Source organism: Hypanus sabinus, chromosome 28 (genome assembly GCF_030144855.1).
Source record: "Hypanus sabinus isolate sHypSab1 chromosome 28, sHypSab1.hap1, whole genome shotgun sequence".
Classification (NCBI taxonomy): domain Eukaryota; kingdom Metazoa; phylum Chordata; class Chondrichthyes; order Myliobatiformes; family Dasyatidae; genus Hypanus; species Hypanus sabinus.
Genome location: NC_082733.1, coordinates 37,087,891 through 37,093,455, shown reverse-complemented (window position 1 = coordinate 37,093,455; position 5,565 = coordinate 37,087,891).

Here is a 5,565-nt window from a genome sequence, read left to right as displayed (position 1 = left end):
TCAGCCGGTGATTGGCCAATTGCTTCACGCAGTCCCGCCTTCGATTCAATATCATTGGTTGAGATGCCGCATATCCTCTTTTGATTCGGCTCTCTGAACGTCACAAGAAATTTCTCTCCCGTCGCAGCTTGGGCGTGTTGGAACTTGCCCGCTGTCCGCGAGGAGGTTCATCGCGCCGCTTAGCGACCGGAGGTCAAAGCCGCGGCTCGGCGCATCGCTCAGCGGAGAGACGCCACCAGCGCCACCAAGTGCTGGGAAGTCAGAGCAACCTTCCCGATTGTCTTCGTGAAAAAAAAACGATTACAAGAATGAACTTTGTTACAGAGCGCTAAATAGTATTCTGTTACATTTCTTAACCCCCTAGGATGGTCCACAACTATAATAATTGAGGGGCTTCCTCACCCAACTCGGCCCCTTTCTGTCCAGTAGCAAAACAACCCTACCCTGTGGACCTTCCCTACCAAACCCTTGCTGTGGCTGTACTGGACTTCAGTGTGTCCCTCAGTACGTACTCCTGCAGCCTGGAATGTGCCAGTCTACAGCATTCCTCCACAGACATCTCAGTGTATGGGCACACCAACAACTGGGCGTGTTTCTCTAAGGTGATGATCTGCTAGCAACACTTCATGTCCGTCTCCATGTGTGTCTCTGTCACGCAGCTGCTCACGATGAACCGCGACTTAGGCCCTTGCATCTTTCTCCATGCCCTCTTTGCGTCCACGGTCTGCAAAAAAGATGAGGAACTGTCTTATCCCCGTTACTGTCATCCCAGAAGCAGTACATGATGGGAGTGATGGTTCGAGCATGCAAGATGGATCTGACAGGGAGAACCCCTCTCTCGGCCAGCCAGGCAAGATCTTAGTGCCTGTTGTTGAGGCATTCTGCCTGATAGTCTAGACAGTCTGCTCAAGGAACCATCCCACTGTCCATCGAATCCTTCTCCTGCAGTATCTGAAAGATAGTCCATGTTGACCACTGCCTGGTAGACTTGTGGTCAAAAGGGTTGGTCTGGATGAACTTGGCCTGCAGCCAAGAATTCTCAGTACTCAGCCCCATACCCTCAATTTAGTTTCCTTTCTTCTGAAATATGTTCACATCTCCCTTCTGCCTCAGATATCTCTCTCCAAGGATATGGAGACCAGAACTGTGCAAAGTTAAACTAACTGAATTTTGGAATCAGGTTTAATATCATTGGCATATGTCATGAAATTTGTTAACTTTGCGGCAGCAACTCAATGCAATACTTGATAATATAGAAAAAACTGAATTTAGGGAAAAATATATTTATATACTAAATAGTTCAATGAAATAAGAAGTGTAAAAACAGATATAAAAAAAGCAGTGAGGTAGTGCTCATGAGTTTAGTGTCCGTTCAGAAACTGGATGGCAGAGGGGATGAAGCTGTTTCTGAGTTGCTGACTGTGTGCCTTCAGGCTTCTGTACCTCCTTCCAGGTGGTAATAATGAGAAGAGGGCATGATGGGGGTCCGTAGTGATGGACACAGCCTTATTGAGGCATCGCACCTTGAAGATGTCTTGGGTACTATGGAAGCTGGTGCCTATGATGGAGCTGACTAATTTTACAACTCTTTTCAGCTTAATTCAATCCTGTGCAGGTGCCCAGCCCCCCCCCCCCACCCCTTACACCAGACGGTGATGCAGCCAGTTAGAATGCTCTCTACAGTACATCTGTAGAAATATGTGAGTGTTTTAGATGAAATACCAAATGTCCTCAAACTCCAAGTGAACTATAGCTGCTGTCATGCCTTCTTTACAGCTGCATTGATATGCTAAGTCCTCAGAGATATTAACCCCAGGAACTTGAAATTGCTCTCTCTCTCCAATTCTGATCCCTCAACGAGGACTGTTGTATGTTCCCTCATCTTACCCCTTCTGAAGTCCACAATCACCTCTTTGGTCTTACTGACATTGAGTGCAAGGTTGTTGGTTTAATTCGAGCTTTATGTAACTGTTTTGCCTTTCTGTGAAATCCCCTTGGCAAGGAACTGCAGTGGTCTATTTGCATTTATTCATCACTTTTATTTATTTCTTAATGCATAAAGTGCAGATACCTTCCTTGGAAAACCCCTGGTGGGACCATCTAAGGCTAATCAACAATACAACCTCAACAACACAAAAGTGACAAATAACCATCATGTAAGCCAGCCATGGTAACAAATCCCATGCTGCTTTTAATAACTTAATTAACGCAGATCCGAGGAAGAATTTTTTTCATGCAGAGAGTGCTTGGAACCTGGAACGCCATAAGTGCCGGCAGAAACTGTTTAAGACTGTCAAAGACCTTACCCAGCCCAGACATCCTGCCTTCTCTCCCTCCCATCAGTCAAAAGATACAAAAGCCCAAAAACCAGGGATAGCTTCTATCCCACTGTTATAAGGCTAGTTAATGGTCTCCAAGTGAGATAAGAGAGACTTGACCTTATAATCTACAGTTGGCTGTGTATTTGATATTTCAATAATATTTGAGTAGTCTTGTATATGTATTGTTTGATTGGACCTTCCTGCATACAACACTCCTTTGGTCGACATCTTCTGGATAACCATCTTTTTCACTTCTTTTATGTATTTTACTTTTGTTTCTTGGCCTGAATGTGATTACAGAATCCTTGGAGCCTCTGTTTTGCTGTTTGTAGATCATGTGGGTGCTCCAGCGCTCTGAAGTCTCCGGGAGGCAGAGGCAGCGAGTGGACCTCAGGGCGAGAAGGAAGTAGGAGGCCGATGCTTGATCCCATTTCGCTGATTACAGCTGCCATTGTTCACTGGATACTGCACTGTAACGGGGGAGATTGAAGCGTCAATCTGAGTGCAGAGGGTGAGCGCCAGATGCCTGCCTTTTTTGATCAGCTGCACTGTACCAGAGAGGGGAGAGCCTAGAGAATGTTGCACAGGCCAAGAGAGTCATTTTTTTCACTCTCATAGTTTTTCTATTCTGTGTTTTTACGCCCAATATTCCCGTTTTCTTGTGCGGGGATTTGGGGGTCGATGTGCCTGATCCATTTTGTTCGTTTTTTTTTCTGTGGGTGGTGGGATTTGGGGAATGATGTGCCTGTTCCGTTTATGTTTGTATTATTTTAGTGGGTAGGTGAGATTTGGGGGTTGATGATCGTGCTGACTTTCTTTGCTTTCCTGGTTTCATTGCCTTCCGGAGAACTGAAGAATTTCAGAGTTTTACACTTTGATAATAAATGTACCTTTGAACCTCTGTTCTTTAAATAATTAATTGTGAGTTACACGTATAAATACGTTAATTGCTTATGCTCTCACACTACCACGTGATATGTGCGTGCTTCTCTTAAAGTAAACACAAATTTAGACTCACATTTTGGACTCCTATATCTCCTTATGAATTAGTTTAATGTTTTGAAGTTACAAAATATAACAATTATGGTTTTACACCTCATTGTCTGCCTGCACTGCACTTTCTCTGTAACTGTAACACTGCATTTTGCAATTGTTTTTCCTTGTACTATCTCAATGAATCAGGTGTATGGGTGGCCAGGGAGGGGTAACTCCTCAGGTGAAGGGGCTTGTCATGTCTATTCTGGGGCAGCACACTCACCTTTAGTTCCCGTCAGGCACTCAGCTCTCACCTGTGGCTCCAAGCAGCTGCCTGCGTGCGACAGCGGCCACATCCCAGTACACCACTTCGACAGACGGTCTAAACCAGGTGAAGGCAGCCTGCAGACTCTTACCCGGGTGAGCCTGTCCCAGCATAGGAAGTCAGCTTCGGTGGACTGGGCCAATGAGATCTACTGGCAATACTGCAACGCTTTGCAGAGGGCAAAGGGCATAACAAGGCATAGATGATGTCATGGTCATCCACTGCAATCAAGGAAGACCCCAGTTTGTGAGGCCTGTTCGTCCCACTGGGCCTGGGCTTCAGAGGCTGAGAGAGTGGAACTGCTGCAATGCAATGGCTTTTCCACTTTAAAATCTCTCCCACACAAGTTTCCTGTCGTCGTTGGACACGATGGACAACCACACATCGATGCACTGTTGCAATGAAATCTGTATGGACAATAATAAACTGAATTAGCAAGTGTTCAGAAGTGCCGGCAGAGTCCCTTTAAGAAGTAAATAGATAAGCACCTGAATCGCTAGGACGACGGATGTGATATGAGCCATACAGGAATGAGATAGATCGGGGGCTGAGTGGTGTTGCTGCACAACTTTACACTCACTGTCAGTAAGGTCAGGGGATTGATTGTGGTCTTCAGAAAGGGGAAGACAAGGGAAACCTCTCCAGTGCTCATCAAGGGATCAGCTGTGGAAAGAGTGGGCAGTTTCAAGTTCCTGAGTGTCAGCATCTCCTAGGATCTATCTTGTGTCTATGATATTGATGCAATTACGAAGAAGACACAACAGCAGCTATACTTAATTAGGAGTTTGAGGAGAATTGGTGTGTCATTATAGACACTTGCAGACTTCCACTGCCACACCGTGGGGAGCATTCTACCCAGTTGCATCACTGTCTGGTATGGAGGGGCCATGGCATAGGAAAAGCTGCAGAAAGTTGTAAACTCAGCCAGCCCCACCAAGGACACTTGCCTCTCTAGCATCCAGGACATGTTGTAAGGGTGATGCCTTAAGAAGGAAACATCCATTAAGGTTCCCCATCACTCAGGACATGCCCTCTTCTCATTGCTACTATCAAAGAAGTGGTACAGGAACCCGAAGATACAATCAACGTTTCAGGAACAAATAAGCTCCAAGTCATTTAAACTGCCTAGTCCCATTGGCGTGCACCCAGACCATAGCCCTCTATGCTGCTGTCTGTAAGGAGCTTGTATCTCCCAACTCCATGTCTGCGGGGTTTCCTCCAGCTGCTCTGGTTTGCTCCCACAGCCCAAAGATGCACTGGTTGGTAGGTAAACTGCTCATTGTAAATAGTCCCGTGATTAAATCAAGGGTTGCTGGGCAGCACGGCTCGAAGGGTACTGCAATGTACAGCAGCCGCAAATCAACAAATATCAAATCACTTCTCTTCCTCCTTCACTCCAAAGTGAAAAGCCCTAACTCACTCAACCTATCCTCATAAGACATGCTCTCCAACCCGATCAGCATGCTGGTCAATCTCCTCTCCACCCTCTCTAAAGCCTTCACGTCCTTCCTATAATGAGGCAACCAGAATTGATCACAAGAGGAGATCCCTTACTCCCAGAACAATTCAATGATAAGATAATCCAGTTTATAAGCTCTAGGAGGAAACTTGTGGAGTCACAGTGCAAATTCCAAACAGACAGTGAAGGAGAAGAATTGTTTTTGTATATTGTACCTTTTGTTTTCTTTTTTTATGCTGCATTGGATCAGAAATAATCATTATTCTCTTCTTTACACTCATGTACTGAAGAATGGCAATAAACAATCTTGAATCTTGAATGGGAGGAACAATGCCATTGTTGTGCAGCAGGTGCCAGTATTTGACAAAGAGGCAGTTATAGCTGGAAGTTATCTAATCTTGTTCCAGCCTTTCTATTAATGGACACAGACACAAATCAGTACATCTCCTTGTGGTCCCCACATTCCATTTCTGTAGCTCCTGGCT